The sequence below is a fragment of the Ascaphus truei genome, chromosome 4 (genome assembly GCF_040206685.1).
Source record: "Ascaphus truei isolate aAscTru1 chromosome 4, aAscTru1.hap1, whole genome shotgun sequence".
NCBI classification, from domain to species: domain Eukaryota; kingdom Metazoa; phylum Chordata; class Amphibia; order Anura; family Ascaphidae; genus Ascaphus; species Ascaphus truei.
Window position 1 is genome coordinate 150,694,134 of NC_134486.1, and position 17,500 is coordinate 150,711,633.

A 17,500-nucleotide genomic window follows, 5' to 3' on the forward strand; every position below is an offset into this window, starting at 1 on the left:
ACACTGTGCACACTGTGCACACAATACAGACACATACAGGCACTCTGGTCACAACATCTATTGAATACCCAATGCGGCAGACTATAACAAGACTTGCTGCCGGGTACGGGCTCATGGGTGGACGGGCACTTACCCTAGGCAGTGCTACCTGGAACCACACTCTGACACCAATGGTTCGGACTACACCAGCAGCGGAGATGGCAACACAGCAAGAGCTACCCGGATCAGTAACCACCCAGCCAGACAGCAAGCGCGTATGGTGACCTCACGTGACCTCTACGCATTTCGCAACCACGTGCTTCATCAGGAGGTCACGTAAGAGGTCACCTACGCGCTCTTATACTATCCATTAGCCAGCCCTAAGGTTAGCTCCTCCCCATCTCAGACAAGCCTTACCTACATAGTAAAAAGTTTCAAGGCAGGCTGTACCTTATACACTGAGATGCATACAGCAGGGGGAGTATACATACAGAGAAATGTGACATATGCATATCACTTGATGCCACCTGTTATTATGACATAGATAATTACACTCAAATGAAAACACTCAAATAAAATTATATAAAACATGATTATACATAGTTACATAGTAGATGAGGTTGATAAAAAGACGTAGGTCCATCAAGTTCAACCTATGCTAAATTTAGACAACAGATACTTTATCCAATATCTATACTTATTAATCCAGAGGAAGGCAAACAAAAAACCCCATTAAGGGGAAAAATTAATTGCTTCCTGACTCCAAGAATTGGCAATCGGTTTAATCCCTGGATCAACATCCTTACCAAGTATACTTATTTGGTATATCCCTGTATACCTTTCCCATGTAAAAAGATGTCCAACCTTTTTTTGAACAAATCTATTGTATCTGCCATCACAGTCTCCATGGGTAATGAATTCCACATTTTAACTGCCCTTACTGTAAAGAACCCTTTCCCTTCTTGCTGGTGAAATCTCCTTTCCTCCAACCTTAAGGGATGGCCCCGAGTCCTTTGTACTGCCCGTGGGATGAATAGTTCTTTTGAAAGCTCCTTGTATTGTCCCTGACTATATTTGTATATAGTTAACATATCCCCTCTTAGACGCCTCTTTTCTAATGTAAATAAATCTAATTTAGCTAGCCTCTCCTCATAAGTTAGATTGTCCATCCCCTTTATTAATTTGGTGGCTCTTCTCTGCACTCTCTCTAGTTCCATAATGTCTTTTCTTAGGATTGGTGCCCAAAATTGTACTCCATATTCAAGGTGTGGTCTTACTAATGCTTTGTAAAGGGGCATAATTATGTTTACTTCCCTTCCATCCATTGCCCGTTTGATGCAAGATAAGATCTTGTTTGCCTTTGCAGCTACTGCATGACATTGGGCACTATTGCTAAGCCTGCTGTCAAGCACTCCTAAATCCTTCTCCATCAAGGATTCCCCCAATATATCTCCATTTAATTTGTAAGTCGCCTTTTTATTCTTGCATCCCAAATGCATACACAAACTCAGGGAAGGGCTGGGGAGGGGGAAGGGAAGGAATATACCCTCGCAACTGCTGGAAGATAAATCTGTGGTGCTACAATCAGGGGTGGATAATGAACAAATACTTGTAGAGAAAAGGAACCCCAACGGAGAGCACTCAACAGTGCACAAAAACAGTTAAGGAGGTAGTGTAGGATGCAATGTGTATACTGAGTAAATTAAAATATCATTTATTGGAGTCTTAACTCAATTAAAATAAAGCGGACACTAAGTACCAGGGTGATATGTGCTAGTAGGCCAAAAAAGCGCAGCGAAAATAAAAGGCACCAGACTCGTGTGTTAAGTGTTGGCTCTACCCTTGATCATATATGCAGGGTAAAGTCAGGTGTTATGAACAGCCACAGGTATCTGCGTAATAAGTGTATAGATAACAGATAGAACCCCTATCTACATAGTTACATGAACCAAGTTAGTATATACCACAGTGGGTTAATGTAGGGATGAGCAGATCACTGCTTAAGTCCCTGAGTGGTGCTTCTTGTGTCAAGACGCCATAGTGGTATAATATCACACACACTCGCTATAGACTCCCCCCACGTCAGTCTCCTGGGGGGGGGGGGGGATAGTATATAATAATGGCAGAAAAAGGATTGCTGCAGACCTGTGAATAGAAAAAATGTAGATCACAAGTAGTGTCTACTAACACTTGAAAAAATAAAAAACAACACGAGGTACTGGTAGCATAAAAATGGCAGCAACCGCGCCCAAATTGTATCAAACATACACACTTCTGCTGATGCCTGGTGTGTCACAGGTCTCCGCGGTTTCTGCCTATTCAAGTCAATATCGAGCTAATGCTCACATGTAACTCTCTGTAAGAGAGTGTTACTCTGGGTCAGGACACGCTCCGATCACGAGCGTTGGTCCCGCCCCCTTGACGTAATGACGTCACTGCCGACGTACGTTTCGCTAGGCAAGAAGCTTTCTCAAGGCTGGGCGGGGCAAAGGTACTAGCCCTGCCCTTTATAGAGGAGCGTCAGCTCTGATAGGTTACTCGGTTCCCTATTCTTAGACTCGAGTTAGGTACTTAGCGTACGTTTCGTGAGGAGTAGAGTAGGAACAGACTACCTTCCCTTACGCCCGTATAGAGAATATGGTGAGACAAAGTGTCTCTGGACTGCGTAGAAAGCGCAAGAGTGCTGTGTGTAGCTAACATATAGTGCCCTTCTACAGTGAGTGCGTGGATAACGCTGGAGGGCTGTATATGGCAGTGAATGCGTGGGTAGCGCAAGAGATCTATGTTTAGCTGGCACATGATGCACTTCTACAGTGATTACGTAGATAGCGCAAGAGAGCTATATTTAGCAGGCACATGATGCACTTCTACAGTCATTGCGTAGATAGCGCAGGGAGGCTATGTATAACTAGCACATAGTGCACTTATACAGTGAATAGGGATTCAGCTCAGAGAGGTAATAAGCACAGGAGGGAATACAAGGGGCTGGTCAGATCCACTGAAAGCAGGACTTTGGTGTGGGGCCATGGTAGCAGAAGATGACTAAATGAATGGACTATACACAAAGCCCTCACTAGTAAGTGCACTATGTGCTAATTATACATAGCCTCCCTGCGCTATCTACGCAATGACTGTAGAAGTGCATCATGTGCCTGCTAAATATAGCTCTCTTGCGCTATCTACGTAATCACTGTAGAAGTGCATCATGTGCCAGCTAAACATAGATCTCTTGCGCTACCCACGCATTCACTGCCATATACAGCCCTCCAGCGTTATCCACGCACTTACTGTAGAAGGGCACTATATGTTAGCTACACACAGCACTCTTGCGCTTTCTACGCAGTCCAGAGACACTTTGTCTCACCATATTCTCTATACGGGCGTAAGGGAAGGTAGTCTGTTCCTACTCTACTCCTCACGAAACGTACGCTAAGTACCTAACTCGAGTCTAAGAATAGGGAACCGAGTAACCTATCAGAGCTGACACTCCTCTATAAAGGGCAGGGCTAGTACCTTTGCCCCGCCCAGCCTTGAGAAAGCTTCTTGCCTAGCGAAACGTACGTCGGCAGTGACGTCATTACGTCAAGGGGGCGGGACCAACGCTCGTGATCGGAGCGTGTCCTGACCCAGAGTAACACTCTCTTACAGAGAGTTACATGTGAGCATTAGCTCGATATTGACTTGAATAGGCAGAAACCGCGGAGACCTGTGACACACCAGGCATCAGCAGAAGTGTGTATGTTTGATACAATTTGGGCGCGGTTGCTGCCATTTTTATGCTACCAGTACCTCGTGTTGTTTTTTATTTTTTCAAGTGTTAGTAGACACTACTTGTGATCTACATTTTTTCTATTCACAGGTCTGCAGCAATCCTTTTTCTGCCATTATTATATACTATCCCCCCCCCCCCAGGAGACTGACGTGGGGGGAGTCTATAGCGAGTGTGTGTGATATTATACCACTATGGCGTCTTGACACAAGAAGCACCACTCAGGGACTTAAGCAGTGATCTGCTCATCCCTACATTAACCCACTGTGGTATATACTAACTTGGTTCATGTAACTAAGTAGATAGGGGTTCTATCTGTTATCTATACACTTATTACGCAGATACCTGTGGCTGTTCATAACACCTGACTTTACCCTGCATATATGATCAAGGGTAGAGCCAACACTTAACACACGAGTCTGGTGCCTTTTATTTTCGCTGCGCTTTTTTGGCCTACTAGCACATATCACCCTGGTACTTAGTGTCCGCTTTATTTTAATTCAGTTAAGACTCCAATAAATGATATTTTAATTTACTCAGTATACACATTGCATCCTACACTACCTCCTTCACTGTTTTTGTGCACTGTTGAGTGCTCTCCGTTGGGGTTCCTTTTCTCTACAAGTATTTATCCCAAATGCATAACCTTACATTTATCTGTATTAAACCTCATCTGCCATTTACCTGCCCACGTTTCCAGTCTCTCCAAGTCCTTCTGAAGAGAAATTACATCCTGCTCTGATTCTATTACCTTACACAATTTAGTATCATCAGCAAAGATGGAGACTTTGCTCTCGATCCCAACCTCAAGGTCATTAATAAACAAGTTAAAAAGCAGGGGTCCCAGTACCGATCCCTGAGGTACTCCACTCACGACTTTAGCCCATCCTGAAAAAGTTCCATTTATGACAACCCTCTGTTGTCTGTCCTTTAACCAGTTTTCAATCCAGGCACATATATTATTACTGAGTCCAATTTTCTTTATTTTGTACACCAACCTCTTGTGTGAAACTGTATCAAAAAGCCTTTGCAAAATCTAAGTAGACCACATCAAGTGCATTACCCTGGTCTAAATTCCTACATACCTCCTCAAAGAAACAAATAAGGTTAGTTTGGCAAGATCTATCCTTCATAAATCCATGCTGACTATTACTAATAATTTTGTTTTCCATTAGGTATTCCAGAATATTATCCCGTATTAAACCTTCAAGTAGTTTCCCTACTATTGAAGTCAGGCTTTCAGGTCTCAAATTTCCCGGTTGTGATCTAGCTCCCTTTTTAAATATAGGCACTACATCTGCTTTACGCCAATCTTGTGATACTGAGCCTGTGGAAATGGAGTCCTTGAATATTAAATATAATGGTTTTGCTATTATTGATCTTAACTCTTTGAGAACTCTTGAATGTATGCCATCGGGGCCAGGTGCCTTATTTACTTTAATTTTTTCAAGCCGCCTGTGAACTTCTTCCTCAGTTAACCAATTGTTCATTAATATGGAGGTTGTGGCTTCCTCATGCGGCACTACTATTGAACTTGATTCTTCCCTGGTAAACACAGAGGCAAAGAATTTGTTTAATACCTCAGCTTTTTCCTTATCTCCAATAATCTGCCTACCCATCTCACACTGAAAGGGTCCTATATTTTCTTTTCTCATTTTTTTGATATTAAGGTACTTAAATAACTTTTTAGGGTTGATCAAACTTTCTATTGCAATCCTTTTTTCATTATCCATTTTTGCTAATTTGATTGCCCTTTTGCAATTTTTGTTATATTCCTTATAATTGTGATACGATGTGAGAAAAACGTAAATAAGAAACACAGTCTGAGGTTATTTTGAAAACAGAATAACACGTGAATTTATTCAAGTCAAGTGCACAAGGAGACAGCTTAAAAAAAAAAGCTCTCTAAACAATAAACATGGTATGCCATATATTTATACCCTAAATCCTAAAGCTCCACCCCTTTATGGGGGGGCTTGCACGTCACTAAACATTACCTCATTTTGTAATACATAATACTAAAGCTGATGTCATTTTGTAATACATAATAATATTGTATAACTGCCTGTCAGCTAGAAACCATTCTGGGGTTAAATGGGATGTGCCTATTCTACCACCTGGCATTTGTGTGAGAACTAGTTTCACTGCGAGAATCTAAGTTTATCTCATAGGTTCTCATAACCTTTAGCCTGTTTACACTTTCAATTTGAAGCTGATTGGATGAGGAAGGGTCAATAAATTTAGCTAGGAGCGAAAAAAATTCCATTCCTGTTTCACACATTTGTTTATACAGAAATGTAACACAGAAATTAAGACTCACAGAGACAAGACAAGATGGCGGATTGAAATATTCACACAAAATGGATTCATCCTAAATGCTGTTATGTTGTTATGCCAGACCCCCTAATATCTCATCTTTGTCAGTGCCTCCTCTGATTCTTTAAAACATTGTTTTTTTTAGAATTATTGGTATGATGTTAGTCCAGAAACACGTTGGGAGGCACAAGGGTGCTCCATCATCTCATAATGCTGCTTGAGGGTATAGGACAGTGCACGAGGGTGCCTGCCAAATGTAGTCATAGTCTCGTATGGCGTTGCAGCCAAATTCTTTTCCAGAGTTAGAACATTGTACTTGGCATCTTCTTTCTTCAAGGGACTGCTGTAGATTGGTTCAGCAAACAATGGCATCATGTCTGCAGTGGGGGTTGCATATTTGTGGATCATGCCTTTGACAAACGTAACACAAACGTAGAAGACAACGAGTATCACAATCACACACATTACTGCATTCAAAAATTTTGCTCCTAGTGATCCTACCAATCCAGTCAGCCCCAAAGGGTCCCAGTCTGTGTCACCTTCCTTCCTAAGTCTTTCTTGAATTTCTCCTATCTTATCTAACTCATGTTGTACCTTGCCACTCTGATCTTGGATGAAAACACAACATTGTTCTTTAATTAGGGCACATACACCTCCCTTTGATGCTAAAATGTAATCTAAAGCCATTCTGTTTTGTAAGGCCATAAGCCTGATCTGAACCTGTTCTTGGTTTAATGATGAAAATTAAAAACTGCAAAATTAAGGCCACATCCTTCCTGTAAATTGTTATCTGACTGAACATACATTTTTACACAGGTTTCATTGTTTGGTGGAGACACTTGACCCATAAATTGATTCTTGTTCCTAGTGTGTGATACACCCTTTAAAGAGGTTCCCTTAAAAAAATTGGAAAAATACAGAAATTATACACATAATACTAAAAACCTTATTTTATGCACGCAACCTTTCTTTGGATATGCAGTTGCTAGATAAAGGATATGGCATCTATCTCTATCATCATATATTTTTAGCTATTACTGAGAATTGAAGGGGTTTGGTATCTGTGGAAGCGAAATGCATGATCCTCACCCCTGCACGCATTGTATACATCATTCACTCTGAATATCAGAACAGACAATGTCTGCGATGGTCAACATGGCTGACTTATGATCCTTTCCTTGTGGCTGACACACCCCTTGGGTGACCCCCTCCTCTCGTTGGAGGTGCAACACACTTCTGGATCAAAGTTTTGCTGCATATGACACATACATAGAGAGTGATGAGTACTGCCAAAACACATACAAGAGCTTTCACAAGCCACGCTTCCAGGAAACCAATCCTCCCATCAAGGCTCAATTGTACATACACCTTAAATTTCTAACTTAAACACACTCTAAAGAATAAAAATATTGAATCTCTGAAAAATGAAATGTTCTGATATAAATCAGGAATATTGAGTCTCTGAAAAAATAGAATGTTTTGAGTCTTTGAAAAAATGAAATGTTCCTGATAAGATCAGGCCTCTGCCTGGTATCTTATTTTCCTCGTTGGTTAACGGTCAAAGTTTATGTCTCGTCAAAACGTTAACTTGATGTGGCTGTGCTTTAGGTGACTTTGGTCTTTGGTGGAGCTGGAATGAGGTTTACTGTACTTTGGGTCCAGGGAAAGAACTCTGCCACTTTAATTGCTGTGTTGGTGGTTAGTATAGGCCTTTTCATCTGGGATGAAGAGCATGCTTGCGTAGGAAATATTTAACTATTAACCCCTTCTCGAGTAGGTGCACTTTCAACTTTGCCTAGAGAGACTCAAAAAATGTATTAGTGGCATACAATACTTATTAATTGTTTTATTACCAATAGATGGTCCTTAATTTGTTCCTTTGAACTACTGATAGTCATAAGTCATCCCATAAGTGTCCCATAGGGAGATAATTTATACCTAGGAACAAATTCTTGTATCAATGTGTTTACTACTGTCTTAACATCCGCATATAGACAGAGGTATCTCCTATTAATGCTCCTCATATTTAAAACTAAGCAGCTAATGTGGACTTGACTGTACTACAATCTAAGTTCCTAAGACTTTGGGCCTCAGCCATTGTCAAATCAATTGCTTCCATAATCAACTCTATCCTGTCTACAGGCCATATCCCTAAGACCTGGAAAACTACCAGAGCTGTCCCAATCTTCAAAAGTGGGGACAAAAACACTGCCTCAAACTACAGACCAATATCTCTTCTCCCAATACACACTTGCTCTCATTCATGCCTCACTATCATCTCCTCCGATGCAAATGGTATCAACCTTTTCATAAAATACTAACTAACCTTAAAACTTGCCCCACAAATTAAACATCCCAATAGCCTGCACTCATGGCTATTATTTCACACACAGTCACTCCTACCACACCCATTGTGGCCAAGCACTGCCATCTACAGCACTTATTCCCTCACCTGCTATCTCTGTAAATTCCCCTCAAACCTTAGATTGTAAGCTCTTAATGGCAGGGATTTCCTTTCCTATTGTCTGATTTTGCTGCACTTATTATTCTCTTATAATTCCCTCTACTGTATTCTTTGTGAAGTGCTGAGTACATTTTTGACGCTGTACATAAATTCATACACTACAATACACTACTATCCAATGTCATGGACAAAAATGTGTTCACTCCCAATTAAACAATTACTATACTAAGACAAATGCCCCTAGCCAATTCCAGTCAGGCCTCCACCCCAAACACTCCATTGTAACTATTCTGCTAAAAATATGAAATGCCTTGCATATAATGTATACACTGCTCACTTATGTAACTGTATTTGCAACTAGGTATCACCTGTCCTTTAACTCTATACCTAGAACATATCCAAAAACGAGAGGTGACTCCCAATGCACCACTTTGGCAAAACATTCTACAAATATTTTAACAATAACTACTGCTTATAATAAAATAGAACACCTATGGAAAAAATAAATGGTTAAAAGTTATAAAATATATCACATATTCATATAATAGTCAAATGCTTTTGTATAGGACTTCACACTAAATTTCTTGTAATATAATCTCTTTGCACAGTGCCGAACACACAGACAGCGTTATTTTTTTAAAGACACTCAGAGAAAATTTTCAGAGCATGTTTATCTTAGGCAGTTTGCCAGCCCGGGCGTTTCGCCAAAAAAAGACCTTGAGTGCAAAGCAGATAACAAAACAGTTTCTCCGTCTTCAAAATATTAATTACTGGATTGAAACTTCAGCTCAAAGTTAAAAATGGAGCTCTCTCCACAGCAATAAAACCGAAAAAATGTATGGCCTCTCAAAAATAAAAATATGGCCTCTCAAAAATAAAAAATATGACCTTTCAAAAATAAAAATATGGCCTCTAAAAAATAAAAAATATGACCTTTCAAAAATCAAAATATGGCCTCTCAAAAAATAAAAAATATGACCTTTCAAAATTAAAAATGGGACAATGAACTAAACTGAGGTTAGATCAACTTATGAACACACCCTATATAATTTAAACAATACGTGCAAGCTTAAAATCTCTCCAACATATCCTAATCCTCTAGAAATGCAATTGACATGTTTTTACTGGTTTACACACAATACAGGAACCACAATACAGACACACAAAGAACATAGACACAAACTTCTCTCCTACACAGCGAATCAGCTTCTCATATAAATAACCTGCTTTTATTCTCTTTCTAGTTGCCATTAGAACAGAAGGAAAAAGAATATTTTCTGGTTCAAAAGACCTATTCGTGTGGCCAGTACGAACAAACCTTTTAAATTCCATTCTTTTTCTTCTACTCTCTCTCTTAGGGCTGCTCTGCAATTACTGGCAACATGTCCTACCTTTTTACACTTATAACACTTTTCTGTCCCTTCCAAACACTTTCTTTTTCACTTGTTATTATATTAACTTCTGTCCTGGCAATGGTAAAAATTAATGCAGCGGGACCCTTCTGTCCCTCAACATAATTCTTTTGACCCATATTAACGTAAGGTATGTTTCCCTGTGGGATTCAAAAACACACGAGATGGCGCTACCTGAGCTTATCAATCCCACAGAAAAAGACCCCTCTTTCATTTAAACATCTGCGCAATTAGTTGATAATAGTACAAACAGTTCCATACACTGGCCAACAAAATATATTTATATTGTCTCTTTTCGTTCTCTGTATTTATTCTTTATTATCTTTGTCTGCAGACACACAATCCTTTGAGAATTTTTGGTTTCCCATTATTCCCCTGTTACAGAAATCAAATTTAATTGACCTGTACAATACTTCTTCGGTTACAGAAATCAAATTTAATTGACCTGTACAATACTTCGGCTACAGCAATCAACTGTTAATTGACCTGTACAATTTAGCGTTACAATAATCAACGCAAGCTGATTACGTACAACTCTTTTGGCATGTTATTGTTCTGAATAGTGTAAATATGCAAATAAGGACCTGTCACAAGACTGTTCCCCAATCACATTTTCTCACCATAACTATACCAAAGAAAAACTTGAATCACTTCAGCGGGTCCAACCCAGTCCTGATAAACCTTATACTTTTATAACATGGATACAGGTAAGACTTTCTAACCAGATCTCCATGAATAACTCACTTGGTATGTAAATGACAAAACAGAGCAAATGTACAATCAGGGACCCGTCCTGCTCAGACAACAAAAATATTTATCACAACCCAGGACGGTGTGAAAACAATCCCTTAAGCATACAAACACTCACCTTCATCACTAAAACACCAAAACCTTTAACGGGACTCTTACCTTAGCCCCTAACAACTCTTAACAACTCTTACACTTTAAAATGAATACAGGAACAGAGAATAATAAATTCACGTGAAACTGCTAGGGATTCTTACTCGTCACATCAGATAAGACACCGTTCAAAAATCAGCTCCACGCACCACTCAAAACAATTTAATCAGGCTGTTTGTCTAAAAAATGCAGGTAGCCTTACCTTGATTCATATGAGCGCTCAGGTTTGAGTGGTGGAGGAGTGATTCATCCGGGTGCTCGATTCCGATGATATTGAGTCCCTATTTCGGAATGCGCCATCTAAGAAAAACGTAAATAAGAAACACAGTCTGAGGTTATTTTGAAAACAGAATAACACGTGAATTTATTCAAGTCAAGTGCACAAGGAGACAGCTTCAAAACAAAAGCTCTCTAAACAATAAACATGGTATGCCATATATTTATACCCTAAATCCTAAAGCTCCACCCCTTTATGGGGGGGCTTGCACGTCACTAAACATTACCTCATTTTGTAATACATAACAATACTAAAGCTGATGTCATTTTGTAATACATAATAATATTGTATAACTGCCTGTCAGCTAGAAACCATTCTGGGGTTAAATGGGATGTGCCTATCCTACCACCTGGCATTTGTGTGAGAACTAGTTTCACTGCGAGAATCTAAGTTTATCTCATAGGTTCTCATAACCTTTAGCCTGTTTACACTTTCAATTTGAAGCTGATTGGATGAGGAAGGGTCAATAAATTTAGCTAGGAGCGAAAAAAATTCCATTCCTGTTTCACACATTTGTTTATACAGAAATGTAACACAGAAATTAAGACTCACAGAGACAAGACAAGATGGCGGATTGAAATATTCACACAAAATGGATTCATCCTAAATGCTGTTATGTTGTTATGCCAGACCCCCTAATATCTCATCTTTGTCAGATGTCTCTGTCTGTACCTTCTGACATAAAGAATCTAAACGCCTTCCTCTTCTTGTCCATTTCCTCCCCTACCTGTTTAGTTAGCCACATTGGTTTTGACTTATTTCTTTTATACTTATTACCCAAGGGTATACACTGATAAGTGTGCTTTTCTAACAATGTTTTAAAGACTGCCCATTTATCTTCTACATTTTTCCCTGCAAAAACATCATCCCATTGTATTACTACTAGATTAGACCTCCGTTTATTAAAATCTGCCTTTCCAAAGTTGAAGGTCTTTGTTGAACCCAAGTAATGTGTTTTTTGATAATTTATTTCAAATGAGACCATGTTATGATCACTGTTACCCAAATGTTCCAGGACTTGAATATTTGTTATTACTTCTACATTGTTTGATATGACCAAATCCAGAACTGCCCCTCTCGTGGTTGGTTCCTCAATAATTTGGGTCATATAATTGTCTTTAAGCACCCCCAAAAACCTGTTTCCTTTTGTTGTAACGCTAATCTCATTGCCCCAGTCTATGTCTGGATAATTAAAATCCCCCATTATGCAAACATGACCCAGTTTTGATGCCTTCTCCATTTGCAAAAGTATTTTAGCTTCCTCAATCTCACAGATATTTGGTGGTTTATAGCATACTAGCTGAGAGACCCAGCGTTGCCCGGGAGTCACACTGTCTCCCCCCCCCCCACACACACTGTGTCCCCCCCCCTCACACAAATACACACACACACACTGTCCCCCCCACTCCCCACACATGCACTGTCCCCCCCTCCCCCACACACGCACTATCCCCCCCTCCCCCACACACACACTGTCCCCCCTCCCCCACACACACTGTCCCCCCCCCCACACACACACTGTCCCCCCCCTCCCCCACACACACACTGTCCCTCCCCCCCACACACACACTGTCCCCCCCTCCCCCACACACACTGCCCCCCCCCCACACACACACTGTCCCCCCCCCCCACACACACACTGTCCCCCCCTCCCCCACACACACACTGTCCCCCCCCTCCCCCACACACACTGTTCCCCCCTCCCCCCCACACACACACAGTGTCCCTCCCCCCCACTCACACACACTGTCCCCCCCCTTTCCCCACGCGCACACAAAGGCCCCTCACCTCTGCCAGGACTCACAGCACCGCTCCTCTCTCCCGCGCTCCTCTGATTGTCGCGCGCCTGGCCCTTCTCTGCTCTCCCTCCTCCCATCCGGGGAGCGCTGCGCACGCGCCCCCTCTCTGCAGAGCCGCAGGGAAGGTGCAGGGCCTGTCCGTGTGACGGGAGTGACGGCCACCGGGAGGGGGGAAGGTGCAAGGTCTGTGAGCGCTGCGCACGCGCCCCCTCTCTGCAGAGCCGCAGGGAAGGTGCAGGGCCTGTCCGTGTGACGGCCACCGGGAGGGGGGAAGGTGCAGGGCCTGTGAGCGCTGCGCTCGCGCCCCCTCTCTGCAGAGCCGCAGGGAAGGTGCAGGGCCTGTCCGTGTGACGGGAGTGATGGCCACCGGGAGGGGGGAAGGTGCAGGGCCTGTGAGCGCTGCGCACGCGCCCTTCTCTGCACTTGTGAGCGCGAGCTGGCGGGAAACGCAGGGGAGGGGCAGGGCCTGTCCGTGTGACGGGAGCGACGGCGACCGGGAGGGGGCTAGGTGCGGGGCCTGTAGTGACGGCCACCGGGAGGGAAAAAGGTGAGCTGCAAGGGGGCCTGAAGCAGTGGTGTGAGTGTGAGGCCAATGAGAGGTGTGCGGGGGCGGGCCAAGGGGGCCTGAAGCAGTGGTGTGTGTGTGTGAGGCCAATGAGAGGTGGGCGGGCCAAGGGACCAATGAGATTGCCGCTAGGGACAGGGAACACAGTACAGACAGAGAAACATACAATGCTTTCAGAAATATATAGTAAGATTCCCACAAATATTTTCTTTATACTTTTACCTCCACTGCTAATTTCTATCCACAAAGTCTCTACATTTTCATCATTCCCTTCATAGACATCATCCCTTATAATAGGTTTTAGATCCGGTTTAACATATAAACATACTCCACCTCCCCTTCTATTTGTTCGATCCTTCCGAAAAAGAGAATAACCCACTAAATTAACTGTCCAGTCATGAGTTTCATCCCACCATGTTTCAGTAATGCCTATGATATCATACTGCTCCCTTGCAGCTATTAATTCAAGCTCCCCCATTTTATCTGTCAGGCTTCTTGCATTAGCAAACATGCATTTAAGTTTTTTTTCAGCCTGTACTATTATCTTATCTGCTCCTTCCTTTCTGCTCCCACTTGGTTTAGTCTTTAGAAGTTTTCTAGTATTATCTGTATTTACTATGGGTGTCTCACTGCTTGTCAAATTGGCACTTGCCCCCATTCTACCTCTATACCACCTTGTATCCTCATCTATTCCATTTAGTTAATTATCTGTTTCATTCCCCTCCCCCCTCCTTCCTAGTTTAAAATCTCCTCCAACCTTTTTAGCATTCTCCCACCTAGCACAGAAGATCCCTCTTCATTGAGGTGCAATCTGTCCCTAGAATATAGATGGCACCTCTCAGAAAAGGAGTCCCAGTGCTCTAAAAACTCAAACCCCTCCTTCCTGCACCACTTTCTTAGCCATGCGTTAACCTCCCTGATCTCTGACTGTCTCCCTGCGGTAGCGCATGGCACTGGTAGTATTTCATAAAATACTACCTTGGAGGTCCTTGCCTTAAGCTTTTGGCCTAGATCCCTGTAATCATTTTTTAGGACCCTCCATCTTTCTCTAACTTTGTCATTGGTGCCAATGTGTATCAAGACCGCCAGGTCAATCCCAGCCCCCCTCAACAATCTGTCTACCCGATCCGCAATGTGCCGAACCCGAGCACACGGGAGACAACAAACTGTTCGGTTCATGCGGTCCCGGCAACAGATTGCCCTATCTACCTTCCTAATAATGGAGTCCCCTACCACCACCACAATCTTTCTTTGTATCTGAGCATCCTGAGTCCCCACTGTGCTGGAGAAACTATTCCCCTGGTTGCTAGAGGAATTGGTCTCCCCCAGCCTTGCCATTTCTGCCCCAACATTCCCAATATCTTAACTCAACATGGCAAATCTATTGGGATGTGTCAGCTCAGAAACGACCTGCCTCTCCCGATTGCCCCTGCTTCCCCTTCTAACTGTCACCCAGCTACCTACCTGCTTCTCACTAACGGCAACCAAGCTACCTACCTGCTCCTCACTAACAGCGCCACCATCTGCACCACTAGTCGAAGCAAGGGCGTGCTCAGTGAGCTCTAATTCCCTTTCATGATTGCCAATGTCCCTCAATATTGCAAGTTGCCTCTTCAGATCAGCAATCTCTGATTCTAAAGAGACCACCTGCTCACACTTCTCACAGCGGTATACTCCTTGGAACAGCTGCTCCAAGTGCACATACATGTGGCAAGATGTGCATTGAGTGGCATTTTCAATCCTGCTCATTCTAGCAACTACGAAGTTTAGAAGTACTAACAGTAAACTGTACTTCAATAAACTATACTTCAATAAACTATACCCTGTTTAACCGCTTCCTTGTTCATGAAAGCAATTTATAAAAATATTAAAAACACCAATAGCTAAAAATACATGCAATAATAATAATAATACAGTAATACAATGTGAAACTTAATAAAAGTTCATCTAACACACACATATTACTTATAATGAATAGATCATAACAGCCATCTATCTCAAAAAGGGTTTTAATTCAATCAACTCATTGAAACCCTTAGGGCATCTAGTGTCAAACTCCTATATCCAGTATTGTTCTTTTATATGTAAGACAAGATCTCTATTCTCTTGTCTGGGGTGACGTGGGATTGAATCAATACCCATGAAGGATTCCAGGCTGGGGTCACAATTATGAACCTCTTTGAAATGCTTTAAAAGCAGAGTCAAGGGGAAACCCTTCGCCAACAGTTTGGGAATGTTTTTTTATGTTCCTCAGGTGCTCCAACATGCGAATTTTAAAGACCCTTTTTTGTCTTACCAATGTATTGTAATTTACAAGGACATTGTAAGACATAAACCACAGGTGTGGTGAGGCAATTAATAAAGTTCTTTAATGTGATTATTTTGTTCGTAGTGGATGATGTAACTTTTTTATCCACCTTAACATGATTACACGCTTTGCACCTCCCACATTTGAAGTTACCAACTGTTCCCAAGCGTGGCCCTACAGTGCCCTCTTTCTTTCCCCTCAGTGGTACTTGGCTAGGGGCTAATATCCCTTTTAGGTTTTGAGCCCTTCTGAAGACACTATTGGGTCTGTGTTTCAATAGAGGGCCCAATATGGGATCTAATTTGAGGACCCCCCAATGTTTGGATAGAACATGTCTTATGGAGCTATGTGCCCCATTAAACTGTGTTATAAACAGCGGTATTTTTGTATCAGTTGTAGCCACCTCCTTCCCTTCTGTTCCAATAGTTACACTCCTAGGCTTGGTTTTATAGTTAATCAATGTTTTCCGTCCATTGTTTCAATCAATTGTTTCTCTCTGACAGACACCAACCCCCTCCCCTTTTTGAGAGCGAGTGTCCGCCCTCTCAAATTCCTCTCTCTCCCTCTTATCAGCGGTGCCGACAGGAGATGAAATATAGCAGTGACCGGGTGGATGCTCTTATGGCTGAAGCCGGCTCACTGGAGTGGTATGCTGCATCTCCCTCTCTTCCCCCCCCACCCCCGCCTCTCTTAGGCCCCGGACATGTTACCTGCTTGTTGGCGGAAGCGCGCTGAGGCGCTCTCCCGCTCAGCACTGAGCCCCTACAGCCGCAATTAGAGCGGCTTTAGTAGGGGCTCACCTGCGCTTCCGCGCGCTTGCGGAAGCGCAGGTCTTGGGGGCATTTAAATTTCCCCTGCTTGCCAGCGAGACAGGCCGGTCACGTGAGCGGTTCGCCCAATGAGGGCGAACCAGCTCCGTGACGTCACTGGCCCGCCCGCCCCCGGCCCGCCCCCTCACGGTCTGTCCCCCTTCTGCCCCGATCCATGTCTCTCGTGTGTGTGTGTGTGTGTGTGTGTGTGTGTGTGTGTGTGTGTGTATGCATGTGTGTGTGTATGCATGTGTATGTGTATGCATGTGTGTGTGTGTGTATGCATGTGTGTGTGTGTGTGTATGCATGTGTGTGTGTGTGTGTATGCATGTGTATGTGTGTGTATGCATGTGTATGTGTATGCATGTGTGTGTGTGTGTGTGTGTATGCATGTGTATGTGTATGCGTGTGTGTGTGTGTGCGTGTGTGTGCGTGCGTGAATATATTTATCAAAATTGCACAATGTTAATAAATAATTTATTCTCACATGTCTTTTTTTTTTAATTTTTAAAATATTATATAATACACACACACACACACACACACACACACACACACACACACACACACACACACACGTTCCCCAGTGACGCACACACAGTGATACCCGCCTCCCAAGCGCTTGCTGTCTCCTCTGTAAGGACAGCAAAAAGCTCCTGGTAGAGCAAGCGGCAGCAAGCGGGAGCGAGCAAGCGCCAAAAATGGCCAAGGCCTTACCTGCCATGAGAGTGAGAAAATCCAGCCTGGGGGGCTCCCTCCGTCCGCCTCGCCCACGATACACACGGAGGCAGCAGCAACACGAGCAGCACTTCCTCCAACCACAGAGTGCTAAAGCCACAATCTCCAGGCCTCTCTCCGCCTCTGGTCCCGGCAGTTGCTAGGAGATCCTTAGTGCGGGAGGG

The 17,500-nt window shown here is 42.9% G+C and overlaps 1 protein-coding gene across 6 annotated transcripts in view; it reads left to right on the forward strand.

Moving 5' to 3' along the window:
* PPIL4 (peptidylprolyl isomerase like 4) overlaps positions 1-17,500 on the forward strand; it is a 168,382-nt gene that overhangs the window by 17,111 nt on the left and 133,771 nt on the right. The window lies entirely within an intron of this gene.